Source organism: Anser cygnoides, chromosome 2, assembly GCF_040182565.1.
Source record: "Anser cygnoides isolate HZ-2024a breed goose chromosome 2, Taihu_goose_T2T_genome, whole genome shotgun sequence".
NCBI lineage: Eukaryota > Metazoa > Chordata > Aves > Anseriformes > Anatidae > Anser > Anser cygnoides.
In genome coordinates this window covers 78558099-78576729 of record NC_089874.1, presented here as the reverse complement: position 1 = coordinate 78576729, position 18631 = coordinate 78558099, and the positions used below count along the sequence as shown (strand labels likewise).

Below are 18631 nucleotides of genomic sequence, written 5' to 3'. Positions count from 1 at the left end.
GAGAAAATACAAATAAACTAAAAACAATGAAACATAAAAAAGTTGCTCTGCAGCACTCTTCTTGACAAAGGAACAGATAAAGATTCTCCCAAGAACCAGCCTCCAAATTAAATTGGGTTCTTGAATTTCCCAATTTGACATCTCTGAATCTTATTCAGCTTCATATATAGTAGAACCACAGCATTTCCACAATCAAATCATCTTTCATATCCTGTGAGAGCAGCCAACTTGTTAAATATGTTCATTACCAGCAAATTCTGGCTAGTTTCTTAAGATTGCTTCGTAATTGATGTATCTATTACTGAAAGTTTTGAAAGCAAAATATTTACTGGGCAAGAGCTGATACTTCGGCATATTTGAAAGTGTTATAGATGCTAAGTACACAACTCTGCTTTGTTATCTTAAAAGTTAATTTCTTCATACTGTTCTAGTTGTTTGTAATGAGAAATCACACTGTGATAACTGACAATTTTCCTTTTGCCCCTTGCCAAGAAAAGAAGAAAGAGTTGCAACTCTAAGGGCAAACAATTCAATAAGCTCTCAAAAACAAAAACAGGCAACCAAACAAAAATAAAACAAACAAACAAACAAACAAAAAACACAGCTATTCTGAAATCTGAAAAGAAACTAGGTCACATGAATGGAAGCGTAAGGATCCCAAATCAGAGGAAAGTGCAGAGACAAAAAGCCTCTGGTCAATCCTTCAGAATCTTCTTAGGGTTCAAGATTTTGAAAGCTGGAATTACTAAACCTTCAATAATCCCTTATGAAAGAAAACCACTAGGAGATGGGTCCAGCATGATAGTGTCCTAGTATCTTTATAACCTTTTAATTTTTTTTGTATGCCAATATCATCCATCCATTCCCACCTGTGGGCCTCCTAGAGCCTGGATCTATAGTGGAGTGATGAATGTAAGACAGGGGAATACTGGAGAGGATAAAGTCATGACTACTCTAGAGACAGACGTGCCCCGTAGAAAATGTCCTGCATCTGTGCTCCCCCGACTTCCACAAAAGGGTGATCAAACGCAAGCTGTCCATTGCAACACTTCAGATTGGCCCCAGGGACAGTCTAGCTCTTTGCCTAGGCCAAGATATTCTTCAGCAGGACAGTAATTAATATATACCAAAACTGTGCCAAGGTTTGGTTTACCAGTCTATTATAGTTACCGGTTTAATCACATTCTAGTACCTCAGAATATTTAATTTATTAATACAGACACAGCCTTAGAGCTTAGTTTTAGAGTGCAAGTGCATAACAGGGACACAAATTGACAGAAGACGCATTTGTCAACATGTGATTGAACATCAGAACAAAGAATTCAGGGACATTAGAGTCAGATGTAAGGAGCATTAAAGACTGCATGCAAGGCTTATAAATCACACAAGGCTCAATTAAATTAAAACAATCTGTTTCTTGAAAATGGAAATATAATTAGGTCACCACAGTAACCTGAACTCCTCCCTATGCTTCCTTCACAAATGACTTCTTACTGTTGGTTACTGCTCTGAATTAACATTTCAGTTACAACCAGATTATAACCAGACATTAAAAGATAAGATTAAATATGTCACATACTGTTCATTTCAATGGAAGAGGCAGAGATGAAGAACTCTTTCATCAAATTACCAACAGTATGCAGTGGTTTTGTGGAGAATTAAAAAACCTCCTCATTTTAGTCATTACATTTAGTCATTTCTCACACAGCAAAATGAGTGCCTGTTCTGCAGCCATCTTAAATAACATATAGTGTCCAAAATCTACCTGTGTAACCTTTTTATCTTAACAAGCTAATCAAAGCATGAAATCATAGGCCAAGTGAGATGAACTCATTAAAAGGTAATCATTTCTTCTTGCATTTATAATACAAGTACTTGCAGTGCTGTGTATATATCAACTTGCTTCCAATCGACTGCACCTCTTTAACTTACAAATTCAGTATCTTAGGAAAGAAGCTTGTACTGTCAACAATTTTGTTTATCTGTACCAAGATAATTGGTAGAAAGACACCGTACTATAGCAATTATACTAGAGAACATTTCATTCTGGAAATCAGCATCTGCAGCATCAGGCCTGACTGTCAAATATACATATCAGCACTCACAAATAAATCATTTTAATAGCTGGCTAATATATATATATTTTTAATGATAATACATGTTCATATCTGAATAAAACATTGATCCCCGAAAATAAAATAACTTAAACAAAAATGCTCAAAATTACGTTTGGTATGGTGGACTAAAACAACACAATAAGAACATACAAACCTCTCTGACTGCAGGGCAAATGTATACATTTTCTTCTGGTTTATATACATATCTACAGGAAAGCAATAAGACACATTGCACAAAGCATTCAGGCACAGCATGGATTTTAAAGGTGCGAAGACAACTTAGCTCCCAATTATTTCATATTCTGTTTTGGATCAGCCTGATATATACAAGAAAAAAAGCTTAGTGCCATCCCTACAGTATATTTCTAGAGCTACATACATAACAATTATTCTTAAATTTATTAACAGACTGTGGAAATGCAATGCATACACACAAGATCTTTTTATGCACAGCATAATGTAGAAGATGATAGGTAAACAGAGAAAGTTCTATACGGTGAACTTTGCCCTTCTAAAAATCAAGGGCCTCAACTGGGATTTTAAATCACAGATTGTTGAAAAACAAATAGAAAAATAAAACAAGACAGTCCAAATACATAGGCAATCTTGTTTTTAAGATATACGACACATCAGCTAAAGTGCAAAGAAAATAGCAGACTTCTATTAAGTTCAAATGACTGAGTAATAAGCAATCAATCAGTCATTTGGGTAAGCTACATAACACTTGCTAGAGGTCAGATACATACAGAGATGTTTTTACGTACTGCCACATACACTGCTGCTTTGGGCAAAATCAGCCGAAGTGTACAAATCATGACCCATTTTAGGCAATGTGACAATAGTATTTAGTTATTTTAGTTCCAGAGTGCATACAAACAAAAACAGCTGCATTTTCCTTCAAACTTATTGTAATTTTTTACATGATAAAAGAACTTCAGTTGTTTCTGCTTAAAGAATATCTAGTTAGATGGTATGTCTGAGATAGGTATAGTTGTTTTTTCTTTTTTTCCAGTATCCATCTAAAGTTGTGTTCAAGGAAAGCTTTAGATCAAATTAATCCAAGGGGAAAGCTCACCATGAGGTTCAGGTTTATTTCTATTTCCTGATGTTTAGAAAATAATAAAGTGCTTCTAAATAAACTGCTTCTACCCTTTCCTACTGTGAACAATAGTAGTTGCCAGAGCAATAGCAAAAGTAGAGCAAGAGACGTGAAAAAAAGCACCAGCTTCCTCAATTGCTTCTGCCGACCTCAGAGAAGAGATGCAGGTTTGTAATGGTAAGATGAATGTCAACAAGAGCTGAAAGCAGCTTCAAAAGAAAGAGTCAAGGAGCAATTCATGGCCCAAATGGCTTGCAATTACTTCTGCTAGTCAACACGTACAGAAAGGTTGCTTGTCAGCTCCCTAGAAATTGCTTCAGTGCTATTCATTTTCTTTCTCCACCTTGTATAACCCATTTTCCATTCTTTTCTTCACCTGACACTAGCAGGACAAAGAAGAGACAAAACAAACTAACAAACAACCCCCCAAAATCTTCCTGTTTCTGCCCCTGAAGTGTAAAAGAAATAAAAATAAAAAAAATGCCAACACTATTATTTTCTGTTAGACAGCAGAAAGGGAGAGTATGGAAAGGGAAGAATCAGTTTTTCCACCTGGCTACTGTGATGGATATAGGGGTCAATATAATATTTTAGTATTTTAAAACAAAATAAATCCAAGAAGGGTGAGCACAAAAAATAAAGAACATAAAATAGAGAGTAGTGGGTCCAGCATGAAAGACTGATGCTCCAAGAATGCAGAAGAGAGCACCAGACACAACAGTGATGGATTAAGCTGAGGAAAAAAAAAAAAAAAAAAAAAAAAAAAAAAGAAATGTTTGATAAAACACTTAGGTTAAATGTTTAAGTTAAATGGAGAAATAGAGGAAAAGAACAAATAATGGCAATGTGATAAAAAGGGAACACAGAGGAGAAAAGAAGCAAAGACAAGTAAAAAGTGAGTTGCAGTTCAGACAGCGAGTAGAGTCAAGGCAGGCCTGTTAAACGCTACAACTATCTCACTGGAAGTACATTTGTTAGAGTTTTAAGTTAACGTAAGACAAAGAATTGGAACAAACTATTTATGAAGGCTGATCTTAAAATCTAGGCATCTTCCCTATTCCAGTATACAGTAATTACAAGTAGTAGAAAATGACAAACATCAGTTTTAAGCTAAGGTTGCAAAGTTCCTAAAAAAGGCTAAATCTAATGCTGAGGCTGTGCCAATTCTGATTATTCATCTTGTGAAATTTTTATTTAAAAAAAAAGGCTGTAGGTTCCATCAGCTGAAATATCAAAGGTGATTTCCACCCATAACTAAAATTATATGTAAATTTGAGCAATTGATGTCATCTACCTGAACTTGTACAAAGCATTTGACACCGTCCTACACAATGTCCTTGTCTCCAAATCGTAGGGACATGGATTTAACAGATGGACCACTCAGTGGGTAAGGAATTGACTGGATGGTCACACCCAGAAGAGTTGCAATCAATGGCTCCATGAGACCAGTGATGAGTGGTGTTCCTCAGGGTCAGTATTGGAAATATTTAACATTGTTATCAATGACATGGACAGTAGGATTGAGTGCACCCTCAGCAAATTTGTGGGCAACACCAAGCTGTATGGTACAGTCAACATGCTGGAGGGAAGGGAAGCCATATGGAGGAACAGTCAAGACAGTCTTGAGGGGTGGGCCCATGCCAACCTCATGAAGTTCAACCAGACTAAGTGCAAGATCCTGCACCAAAGGAAGCAAGGCCAGCAGGTCAAGGGAGGTGATTCTACTCTACTCTTGCGAGACCCCACCTGAAGCACTGCATTCAACTCTGGCACTCCCAACATAAAACAGAACTGTTAGAGAGTATCCAGCCAAGGGCCATGAACATGATCAAAGGGCTGGAGCACCTCTCCTGCAAAGACAGGCTGAGGGAGTTGGGGTTGTTCAGCTTGGAGAAGAGAAGGCTCCAGGGAGACCTTATAGCGGCCTTCCAGTACCTAAAGGGGGCCTGCAGGAAAGCTGGGGAGGGACTCTTTGTCAGGGAGTGTAGTGATAGGACAGGAGATAATGGTTTTAAACTAAAAGAGGGTAGATTTAGATTAGACATTAGGAAGAAATTCTTTACTGCGAGAGTCATGGAAGAGGTTGCCCAGAGAAGTTGTGAATGCCCCATCCCTGGAAGTATTGGAACTAGATGATCTCTGAAGTTCCTTCCAATCCAAACTATTCTGTGACTCTGACATGCAGTTAGTATAATCAGATAGATCCATTACAAATGAGTACATGGCTAGCTAAAACCAAGCAGTTCCCTGACTAGCATTTCACTAGGCAGTATTTATCCTTCTAGCAGCAGCCTGTGGTATCAGGTGAATTATTTTTTTTCACTGTCATTCCTGTCTTCACCATCCCAGAACATGTGTTTCTGAGCACTTGCCATTCCCATTTTTCACTCACTTACACTTCTATTTTTGCTGAGAGGTAATATAGCACTGTCTTCCTATGCCTTACCCTGCCACAGAGAACATTTCTGCCTCTAGTCAATGTCACCTCTTAGTAAAAACAAAACCTTGTGCTCAGCTGTGTCTTTGCAGAACTCTGTAAGTGACAAGTCAGGCTGGAGATGGTGCTCGTTGAAAAAGCAGGTAAATGGAGCATATGGTTATGCACAAAAGCAGTGCGTAATGGCTTTTTCACTAGTTAATTCAGATCCCTTCAGATCCGTTCTTGCATGCCTATGGAAATCTATCACTGTATGCCTTGTAGGTGCTGCCACCGATTTCCAAGGTGCTCTGAAATGGCAACGGAGGCTGAAGCAGGGAGTTTAAGCACTCATTACTGCTACAATACTATTGCTAAATTTCAGTACAATCAATGAAGCAAAATAGTGCAAGACTTCACTGGTTTTGACGATAAAGAACATACTCAATTCCTAGGAACAATTCAAATAAAAATTACCATGACAGCTTTAGAGTAAATATTACTTCCAAATAGCAACCACCGGATATATTCTGTTTGTCACTGTAAGTAGGTTCAATTAAAAAGTTCATTCTATAGGCAGATTACATCAAACAAAGATCAGGTCATTGATTGGTAAGACGGGTTAAACCCTAAGGAAGCAAATGTTTGCTTATGCTAGTTATTAAAAGCAGGAACAAAGAAATGAGAATAAACTAGAACGTATGATAGTACATAACAGGTCACTATCAACAACATACATATTTTTTAGAAATAGCTTTCTTTCTGTGGGTGCTAAGCCTATTTCTTCAATAAAAAAAAAATAGCCATAAACAATGGAACCATGGTATAAATACAGAAATATTCATTAAATGGGTGAAACTCATATGTGCTTTCTTGTACATAAGATTAATGCAAATGTCTGAAGTAATGATAGCCTGTTGTGGCTTAGCCCCAGCAGGCAGCTCAGCACCACCCAACCGCTTACTCATTCTCCCCAGGTAGGAAGGGGGAGAGCATCAGAAAGGTAAAAATGTGAGAACTCATGGGTTGAGATAAAGGCAGCTTACTAGATAAAGCAAAAGCTGCACGCACAAGCAAAGCAAAACAGGGAATTCATTCACTTCCCATCAGCAAGCCAGTGTTCAGCCACATCCAGAAAAGCAGGGCTTATCACATTGGGAAGACAAATGCCATCACTCTGAATGTCACCCATTCCTCCTTCACCCCGGCTGTTATTGCTGAGCATGATGCCACATGGCATGAGACATCCCTTTGGCCAGCCTGGGCCAGCTGTCTCAGCAGTGTCCCCTCCCAGCTCCTGGTGCACCCCCAGTTTCCTCCTGGCAGAGCAGTATGAGGAGCTGAAAAGGCCTTGCCTCTGTATGAGCTCTGCTCTGAGACAACTAAAACATCACTATGTCATCACCACTATTTTCACCAAAAATCCAAAACACAGCCATCATACAAGCGTCTACGAAGAAAACTAACTCTATCCCAGACAAAGACATGACATAGCCTTTTTGAAAATCCACTTGAACTACCAGAAAAGAAAGCCAATCACAACTGTGCAATGAAATAAATGTGAGCTGCTTTAAATATCTTTGTAGTGATAGCCATAAAGCTTTTAGGCAGTTAGTTGCATTTGCTAATATAGGAAACTCATATTAGTAGATATTTTGTAATTTGTGAAACCAGCCTCTTGAATCAATTGTTCCAAAGACACAGGTGTTCACAAGAGAATTAATGACGAATTACCTCTGGCATTAGTGTCATTTAGCAATCCCAGTAATACCATTTTCACAAGTATGATGGCTGACTCTTCTTTCTGTAAAAGAGATGACATTAAGGGAAATGACGTCATAAAAATAGTTTCTTCACAGAGAATGATTAATTCTTCTTAGTGATGGAGGTTAAACATTTATTTTGGGACCTCACACTTCCTTTTGTCCGATCAGTAGTGTAGTCACCAGTCTCTTCCTTTCTACCCCTAAGCTTAAGTCATATGCATGTACAGTCATAGGCATATTTCTAACTACAGATGATCATGGCATGAGAGACTCCCCTGAGGCAGGGGTGATGTGTGTGAATTGTGCTGCCTGGTGGAGTCAGGCTGAGATCACCAGTTAGGACACTTCAGTAAATTCTGGATTCCTTTGTCAAATTTAAATCAAATGGAAAAATGCTCATTAATTCCAAGTGAGGCAAGATGAGGTCCTCATTTTTTATTTTTATTTTTTGAGAATAGTAAAATCCTTAAGCCAGTTAAAATCTAACCCCAAAGGTTGCTCAGTATTTGGCTTCTCATTTTATTAACATTCTGTAATAAATGTCCAAGGAAGTATTTATATTTGCCTAAGGTTCACTTTATTTGGAATCCTTTTTCATACTGGAGTTGACCTTCACAAATTCTGCTCCATAAGGAATGACCTTTATTTTAGTCTCCTGTGTAAAGAAGTGACTATGTTATCTGATGCTCTTCATTCTGCAAGTTGCTAAACCAAAAATATAGCAATAATTTTAAATATCTGCTATAAATATCCAATTTTTTTAGTATTCCAAACAAAATAAAATCTAACATTTCTAAAATTCAAAGTTCCAAAAGTATTTTTTTCATTGTTTATTTAATACCCTCAAAGAAAAAACAAACAGAAAAAAAAAAAAAAGCTTTTGTTGTCCTCAGACATTTCTCACATTTACCAGAAATATGAGCACATTTGGACTGAAGAGTTTCATGAACATAAATTCAACTTAAGTAATTTACTGTTCCATTAAAATGTTAAACGTTTGATAGCATTTAACTATAAACATATTCAGAAGCCAAAGAAACTGAAAAAAATTTACTTTGAGAAATGTGCACATGTTGCTGTTGAGTCAAATGCTGGCACTGGTTAACACAAGCACATATTTAGAGCATGTTCTTTAAAAAAATATCCTTTTAGAAATGTTACAGTTCTGTAATAAGAAAAAATAACAGACACATGCTGAACAAAAGTAGTTCTGAGTTGATATAGGGAAAAACTTTTTCAGCCTGTGGACAATGATGAGTTGGAAGAGGTTGACCAGAGACTAAAGCCTCCATCCTTTTCAATGCTTTCAAGACTCAACCAGAAAAAGTCCTGGGCAACCTGGTCTAACCCCTTAGCTGAACCTGCTTTGAGAAGATATGACTAAAGACCTCCTAAGGTACCTTCTAGACTGAGCTACCCTTTGAATCTAAGAAAATTGTTCCTATTACCCAGTTTTGTCTAGTGGTGAGAAACCATCATCAAGTATAACGATTAATTTTATATCTTTACTCAGATGAGTTCTACTCAATAATTAAATATCTTTGCAATAGGAAATTGGTTGGCTACTGCATTACATGCGTCTGTATATGTATCTTTGTTAGTATAAATACATAATAATTTCAGAATGCTTATATTTGAGACTGAAATGAACTAATAGCTTCTCCAAAATATTTTGAAGCCATCATTAAAGTAGGGCTGACTTTGGCCTTTTCAAGCATTTGCTAGGGGATATCCCATGGGACAAGGCACTTGAAGGAAAAGGAGCCCAAGATAGCTGGTTAGTGTTCAAGGACCGCTTCCTCTGAGCTCAAGAACAGAGCATCCCAACAGGTAGGAAGTCAGGAAAGAGAGCCAGGAGACCTGCATGGTTAAACAGGGAATTGGTGGGCAAACTCAAGTGGAAGAGGGGAGTCTACAGATCATGGAAGGAGGGGCTGGCCACTTGGGAGGAATATAAAGCTGTTGTCACACGATGTAGGGAGGCAACTAGGAAAGTTAGAATTAAACCTTGCAAGAGGGGTCAGGGGCAACAGAAAGGGCTTCTTCAAATACACTGTGGATAAAACTAACACTAGAGGCACTGTAGGCTCACTAATGAATGAGGTGGGTGCCCTGGTTACAGAAGGTAAAGGGAAGGTGGAGTTACTGAATGCCTTCTTTGTCTCTGACTATAATGCCAGAGGCTCTCCTGAGGAGCCCCATAACCCTGGGGCCCCAGACAAAGTTGGAAAAAAGGAGGTGTTTGCCTTAGTTGATGAAGGCTGGGTTAAGGACCGATTAAGCAAGATGGACATTTCCAAGTCCATTGGTCCTGATGGGATGCATCCACAGATGCTGAGGGACCTGGCGGAAGTCATTGCTAGACCGCTCTCATTGCTAGACCACTCTCCATCATCTTTGGCAAGTCATGGGCATTGGGAGAGGTGCCTGAGGACTGGAGGGAAGCAAATGTCACTCTGGCCTTCAAAAAGGGCAAGAAGAAGGACCCGGTTAACTATAGACCAGTCAGCCTCACCTCCATCCCTGGTAAGGTGATGGAACAACTTATCCTTGGTGTTGTCTCTAGTCACATCAAGGATGAGAGGGTCATTAGGGGCAGTCAACATGGCTTCACCAAGGGGAAGTCGTGCTTGAACAACCTGATAGTCTTTTGTGAGGGTATAACCAGGTGGATGGATGATGGAAAGACCGTGGGCATTGTGTATCTTGATTTCCTTAAAGCCTTTGACACTGTCTCTGACAACATCCTCGCAGCTAAACAGAGAAAGTATGGTCTGGACAATTGGGTAGTGAGGTGGACTGTAAACTGGCCGAAGGGAAGAAGCCAGAGGGTTGTGGTTAATGGGACGGAGTTGAGCTGGAGTCCTGTATCTAGTGGAGTCCCTCAAGGGTCGGTACTGGACCAGTGTTGTTCAATATTTTCATCGATGACTTGGATGAGGGAATGGAGTGCACCATCAGCAAGTTTGCTGATGACACTAAACTGGGAGGAGTGGCTGACATGCCTGAAGGCTGTGCTGCCATCCAGCAGGACCTTGACAGGTTGGAGAATTGCGCAGGGAGACACTTAATGAAATAAAATGAGGGCAAGTGTAGAGTCCTGTAAGAACAACCCCAGACACCAGTATAAGTTGGGGACTGCCCTGCTGGAGAGCAGTGAAGGGAAGAGGGACCTGGGGGTCTTGGTGGACAGCCGGATGACCATGAGCCAGCACTGTGCCCTTGTGGCCAAGAAGGCCGATGGCATCCTGGGGTGTATCAGAAGGGGTGTGCTTAGTAGGTCGAGAGAGGTTCTCCTCCCCCTCTACTCTGCCCTGGTGAGACCACATCCAGAATATTGCATCCCATTCTGGGCCCCTCAGTTCAAGAAGAACAGGGAACTGCTTGAGAGAGTCCAGTGCAGAGCCACAAGGATGATTAAGGGAGTGGAGCATCTACCTTACGAGGAAAGGCTGAGGGAGATGGGTCTCTTTAGCTTGGAGAAGAGGAGACTGAGGGGTGACCTTATTAACATTTATAAATATGTAAAGGGTGAGTGTCAGGAGGATGGAGCCAGGCTCTTCTCGGTGACATCCAATGATAGGACAAGGGGCAATGGGTGCAAGCAGAACATAGGAGGTTCTGCTTAAATATGAGACAAAACATTTTTTTATGGTGAGAGTGCCAGAGCACTGGAACAGGCTGCCCAGGGGGGTTGTGGAGTCTCCTTCTCTGGAGACATTCCAAACCCGCCTGGACACATTCCTGTGTGACATGATTTAGGTGTTCCTGCTCCAGCAGGGGGATTGGACTAGAGGATCTTTCAAGGTCCCTTCCAATCTCTAACATTCTGTGATTCTGTGTAACCAGAGAACATGCAGCATGGGGAAAAAGCATTACTTCGGGTGAACTGTAATAGCTATTATTCTGTAGTTGGACACTGAACAACAGTTCTCTCTGGTATTTATTTTATCTACACTTGGTTAATTTACATTACAGTCATGCATCATTGCCACTACATAAACTAAAAATACATATTGTTCAAACATTCTTAAGTATATATAGATTTTGTGTAGCATCTACATCTACATTCGTGTTTTGTACACACGCTTAAAGTGTTGATGAACGTATTATAGTGAGTCTTAGAAGTTATTTTTATGTAGGCTTAACTCTAGAACGAAAGCATTAACTTCTCTAACCTATGTTGGTATATATAGTATGTGTAAAATATCTTCCCTTTTCTGTTTCCGAACCTTAAGATGATAAGAACAAGCTTACCACTGTTACTGCTTATTCAGCCTATGTTGCCTTTATACCTCAGCCACCTCAGGTCATCAGTTCTATGAAAGTATGACTCTCAAACTGCAGCCTTCTGAAAACGCTAACAGGAAGCAGTCTCTTTCCTTTTGTCAGATATGTCCAAAGTAGTTTATTTTTAATACTGTGTTAAATCCTGTCTCTTTGATACTGGTTTTGTTTTGTTTTTTTTCTCTTTGTCTGATTTTCAGTATCTTCTTTGTTTCATTTCTGGTAGCATCTTACAAGCTGACCACAATATCCAAATGATTTCATTCAAAGGACAGAGATGTCCATGCATCAAGTCACTTGAAATTATTTTTAAGAAGAGTTATCACTAAAAAGAGGTATCTAAATTTTGAATTAACCAAGTTTAGAAATGGAAGATTACCTAGAAGAAAGTACATTAATACCGCATTCTGTTTAAACATTTTTCAGTGCCTTAACCTTTCTAATTTACAAGTGTTGGACACCCAGCAGTTCAGATAATACAAGGTTTCATAGATACTGGATGTAGAACAGCCAAAGCACAAATTTGGAAGGAACAGAGCCTAAGGCCTGAGAACTGATGTTAAGTAACAACCTTAGATGTTACCAAAGCACATGTAAAAATTAGAGATATCTACTAACCAGTGCTTCATAATACCAATTTTCCTTATTTTCCTCAGGACAATAGGAACAAAAGGAAATGTTCCCTGTACATCTCCCATTTTTTCAGACTATTGAGACTTACATAAGGATGGAGGAACTCAAACCAATCAAAAAGAGCTCCTACCAATAGCTGAGTAGATGAAAGTTTTAAACTTCTTTTGAAAAACAAGATTTTTGATTCCTGATGGATTAATTCTGGTCAGCAAAGAACACCATAAATGAATTCTGTTAAACAGCCCTTTATAATAAATAAATAAGTAAAAATCAATGACAAATATCATCTTAGAACAACCAAGTCAATGTTCATAATCTCAATAATAGGACAAAACCAGACATACGCATTATAGTGGTATTTCTTAATTTTGGGAAATATCATAAATGGATCTACTTGCAATGAATTTTTTTACTGTGTCTGCACAAATGTTAGCAAAAGATCAGCACTTTAAAACAAGAATCCATTTCTCCTGAACTGGGTGTCATATTGAAAAGAAATACAGGGTTATTTTTATTAATGTTCAGTTTCCAAAACATTCACTTGTTTACATCAGAGGAAGAGAAAATAGCACAGGGAAAGATGCAGCAATACCTATTCATGAGGTAAGATGGCATTAAGTATTGGCAAGAAGTTGTAATTACTAAATGTGTTGGTGTCACACAATGCTGTGGAGGACAGGCAGGATCCTTGGCAGAATAAGGACTAGCCACAGGGTTATAGAGATTCACTATTACATGAAGTGTTAGCCAGCTGCACAGCTTACCGATATCTACACCTCCTAGCACTCAGCACAGCTTGCAGCCACACAGGATATCCGAGCTCCACGTCACATGGAGCTCCCAGCCACTGGGACCCACTGCAGTTCAGCCCAAACTCTGGTCACCCAGCTCATGACACAAAAGCCCGGACCTAAGGAAAACCCATGAGTCATTCATGCAGCCCCAAGGAAATCCCACGGGTCACTCACACAACTCTTTAGAGCTTAATCTAATAGCATCTCCATTAACTGGCATCCCCACACCCTGACACACCCTGGCACCAGAGAGAAGGAGAGAAAAGAGGAGAGGGTGGTACATGAGCATCCTGCTTATATATCATGAATGTTTGCCGTATGGTGTTTGCTGTATGTTTGTTGGTGATGCTAACTGTATCACCAGGGTCAGGAGTAGCAAGTGTTGGTCATTGTTGGATGCTACAGCAAATGTGTTTGACAACACTACACTCTGAAGAGGAAATTTATCGCTATTTATAAAGGTAGCATTTATACTATTTGTTGATTTACCTCCCAATACACACACAGACGAAAAAAAAAACAAAAACAAAAAAAATAAACAAAAAAAAACCTCCCAACTGGGTTTCAAAACATTTGTTACTCTCAAGGAAGTAGAACTGTATCTTATTTTTCAAAGCCTTGAATTGTGACCCCACTGTTGGGACAGCAGTAATAAGTAGTGTAAAAAAAGCTTTACGAATTCATTTGATTTTTTTTTATCCTTTTGGAGATGTTTCCTTTGGACTTTACCAGTGGAAAAAAAATATTCCTTGCAGAATATAGATATGCTATTTGATTTTTGTGTATGTCAGTACATAAATATATTTTTAATATATTTTTTAATCATTACTGTCAATACCTACAATGTAGCCTTACATATCAAAATCATAAGTTTATCAGAATTATTACTATATTCCCCTATTAGAAAGACTGAACGATCTTGCCCTGAATGCACAAGCATCCCACAGTTTGAATATACACTTTAAGGATGAATACCGTCTGAATATTTTAGACTATGGGAAGTAGTGCTCTTTTAGTTTTACTGATCTCAAACATGTAATGAGTGAAAGTTGTACAGACTTGTTTAGCTTTCAATGTTACCACTAGTCCTTGAATTGCATACAGAGCTGAAGACACCTGAGGTGTTTTTTTCATCACAGGTAATGGTGTCAAAGACTGGTGACTGCTTTGCAGAAAAACACATTTTCTTGGTATACTTTGATTTATTAAAGTCTCAGTCAAATTTGTCATAAAGTAGCAGTCACTTGCTTAATAAATAGAATTGGAGATACATTGCCAAAATTTAAGCATTTGTCAAAGTTTGTTTCATTTCAATAAACTTTGCATGAATATCAATCAGTGTTTGGAATTATCTGCAAACTGACATACTTATTTGGTGGCTGTACAGTGTGTGTTTTAAAATACACAACCAGGCCGAAAGATCACAGGGCTTCTAAATTACTGACATTAGGTCAGATATCTGGGTGTCATCCACATTGCTTTACTTTTCATGAAGTGGTTTGCTTTGTATAGGAATGAAATAAAATTCTGAAATATGAAAACCTTGAAAATGTTTTGACTGAATGAAACATGAAATAGGTTATTTTTTTATTCCTCAGCTCTAATTGAGTCAATTTCCCATCTTTTCTCTTTTTTTAAGTCTATTTGAGCACTGTCCACACTGCATTTTGTATTTTATCTTCAGTATTTTCCTGCAGAAACTGTAGATGGTATTGAAATATTTTGGTATCCTTTACTAGTTTCTAATGTCACCACTAACATAATTCTAAAGAAATAGTTGAAACCAGATCTGTCTGGATTCAAAGCTGCTTTTGATTTCTTCATTCTATGTGTTACGCATGAACTAGTCCATAAATGTATCATGAAAAATGCTCTTAAATATTCTGTTGGTTTACAAAATATATCCAATGATACAGAAACTATTTCAGTTTCTTCTTCATCCCATATAGCAAAAACATAGTTCACATTCTTTCATTCCTTTGTAAATGCAGTCATTGGAACGCATCTGTGATACACTTGGGTGGAATAAGTGCTAAAGACTTCTGAAATGCTTACAAAAGCAAGCCACATAAGTAAATACTATGTACTAAAATATTAGTAAAAATAATAAATCTACATACTTTGTCATACCTGGACAGATATTTAGATGTTACTAGAAAGGCTAAACCAAAATTTATACCAAAGAAATGTATTCAAAAAACTTCATCTCGCTTCACACTTTTTTTAGTTGTTATTATCTCTTAATGAATGTAAAACTCTTAAGTCCTATGTCTCCAGATTTTAACTATACCCACAGATATTAATTCAAAATCTGTAGGACTCAAAGATTATCTGTACATTTCTAACGAGGCTGTGATGTGTCTCATCCAGCTAATGTTTGTCTGTGCAATATAAGTTAAGAACTGTGGCACTGATTCCGGTATCTGTAATACAAATTGACAGAAACAGAATACTTGGTAGAGAAAGAAGCTTAACTTACTGTGTCTGGAATATCATCACTAGCATTTCTATCTAAATTTCTGTCTAGATCAGTGTTCAGATATATATCATACCTTTCTTTACAGTTCAGGTACTCTTGCAAGAAGAAAACTACAGCTTATATTTCACTTCATTAACCAATCAAACCCCAAGGAATCTCTACAACGTAGATTTCATTTTATTTTCTTCAGATGATTTCACTTGTCTGGGGAATTTTCCTTAGAATTTACAAAAACCCAAGGGGTTGTCTTGCTGAAAGACCACATCAAGGCAGAAAGTTCATACATTAAATAACTATCAGCATTTACCCTTTCAGCATGTAACAATACAGTAAAGGAACTTCATAAATTGTCTCTAAGTAGCAGTAGAGAATTGACATAATTTTAGAGAATAATCACAGAATAACAGAATGCTTTGGATTGGAAGGTACCTCAAAGACTATCTAATTCAACTGCCATACCCACCTCCCTTCCGCCATGGACAGGGACACATTCTACTAGACCAGGTTGCTCAAAGTCCCATCCAACTTCGCCTTGAACACCTCCAGGGATGGTGCATCCACAGCTTCTCTTGGCAACCAGTTCTAGTGGTTCACCACTCACGCTCAAGAGATTTTTTTCCTCATGTCTAATCTAAATCTACCTTCTTTTAGCTTAAAACCATTACCCCTTGTCCTATCACAACATTCCCTGATAGAAACTCTCTCCACATTCTTCCTGTAGGCCCCCTTCATATATTGGAAGGCTGCTATAAGATCTCCCTGGAGCCTTCTCTTCTCCAGGCTGAACAATCCCAACTCCCTCAGCCTGTCTTTGTAGCATAGGTGCTCCAGCCCTCTGTTCATCTTCATGGCCCTCCTCCGGACTCGTTCTAATATGTCCAGGTCCTTCTTGTGCTGGGGGCCCAGAGCTCCAGCTAGGGTCTCACAAGAGCAGAGTACAGGGGAAGAATCACTTTCCTCGACCTGCTGGCCATGCTTCTTTTCATGCAGCCCAGGATACAGTTGGCTGCAAGTGCACATTGCTGGTTCATATTGCACTTCTCATCAGCCAGCACCCCCAGGTCCTTCTCCTCAGGGCTGCCCTCAATCCATTCTCTGCCCAGCCTGTATTTGTGCTTGGGATTGCCCCAGCCCAGGTGCAGGACCTTGCACTTAGCCTTGTTGAACCTCATGGGGTTCACACAGACTCACCTCTCAAGCCTGTCCATCTGGCAGGCATCCCTTCCCTCCAGCATGCTGACCACACCACACAGCTTGGTGTCATCCACAAACTTGCTGAGGGAGAACTCAGTCCAACTGTCCATGTCACCAACAAAGATGTTAAACAGCGCCAGTCCCAGTACTGACCCCTGAGTAATGCCAGTCATTACTGACCTCCACTTGGACATTGAGCTTCAACTCTCTGAGTGTGACCATCCAGCCAACTCCTTAACCACTGAGTGGTCCATCCATCAAATCCATGTCTCTCCAATTTAGAGATAAGGATATCACACAGGACAGTGTCAAATGGTTTGCACAAGTCCAGGTAGATGATGTCAGCTGGTTTTCCCCTATCCACCAATGCTGTAACCCCACTATAGAAGGCCACCAGATTTGTCAGGCAAGATGTCAGAAATATGGTATGATTATTTTGTATTTTAAAAGTTTTCTTTTTCATGGCCTAACTGTTTCTGATAATTGCAAGGCAGATGCTCTTCATTGATGTGGGAGTAAGCAAAGGTGCTATTTCAACAGTCAATGTTTTCCAAGTTTCCAGGGCATTAAACCATGTCCTATGAGACATATTCTCTTGGCTTAGCTACCTTTTCTGGTCATTTTACCTTCTCAGAGTCCTCTGTAATCAGAGTAATCATAGCAGCTGATGCATGAAAAGCTCATGCTCAAAATATCTTTAGTAGATTTTACTTTCTTCACCTACAATTTATCTTAAAAAGAGAAGGAGCAGCAAGGCTAAGAAGCTCTCTTGCTGTGTTTTGTAGAATATCCATGTTTGTTGGACTACTATTTAAAAAACCTCTAATGAACAATGAACCTAGAACTTCGTAACTCATTCAGCACTGAAAAATAATTTAAAGTGAATAATTTAAAACCCTGAAAAACATAACAGTTCCCTTCAGATCAACATCCAAAACACTGATGTTTTTCCACATGCATACACCAAAGAAAAGCTGTTTGTTGTTGTTGCTGTTGTTGTTTTCAGAAAAGCTGCATTTTCTCACTATAATTCATTATATATATCATAACAAGATTTCTGCTCTCGTAATTTTAAACATATTTCTCATCCTTAGTGTCTATACAGGAATAGTTATAGCTATTTGTATTAAATAAATAAATTTACAAATAAAATAAAATAAAATAAAATCTTACTTTTTTATATTGCTTTATAGTTTTGTTTGATATTCTGCACAGCACATTAATGACATTTTTTTTGTTGCATTTTTAATTAAAGGTGGGATGGGAGATGAGATAGTAGCAGCTGAATAGGAAGCTGAATAGGAAGCTGAATTTAGCTGAAACTGGTTATTCTCAAAAGCAAAAAACACAGTGGATCCATTAAGTGAAAAGGAGGTGGGTGGTGGTAGGGGGGGAACAAAAGAGGTTCGTACGCTTTTTTTAAACAAAACTAAACTTTTGATACCTTTCTTATTGATAAAATATACCTGCTCAGATTGAGGCTTTAGAGATTCACAGCGTATCTAGTTCTTAGAAGAGTTATTTCTCCAAACATATTTTCAAATAAAATTTAAGGCGATTTCTTCTTGTAGTATTTTCTGGGCAGGAAAGTGAAAATGAAACATCAGTAGTAAACAAATTTTGCAAAATATAAACACTTTATTGTGAACTTTGTTGTTGTTGTTGTTGTTGTTTTGACGGGTTGTAATAATTCTCTAAGTTGATTTTACTCTGCTGTCTACACTGTATTGCAATATTACTTGAACTGTAGTAATTTAGAACTGCAAGTGCTATATTTATTTTCCACGGCGGGGGGGGGAAATAAATAATAAAGTAAAATAAAATAAAATACAGCATCCTTTTATGA

General features: G+C 38.4%; 1 long non-coding RNA gene across 2 annotated transcripts in view; it reads right to left on the bottom strand.

Moving 5' to 3' along the window:
* The window catches only part of LOC125180112 (uncharacterized), a 97944-nt gene that overhangs the window by 32804 nt on the left and 46509 nt on the right, over window positions 1-18631 (bottom strand). For both annotated transcript variants that reach the window (XR_007158378.2, XR_007158379.2), the window contains one exon: window positions 7367-7436. This is a non-coding gene — a long non-coding RNA (uncharacterized lncRNA). The remainder of the gene's footprint in view (window positions 1-7366; window positions 7437-18631) is intronic.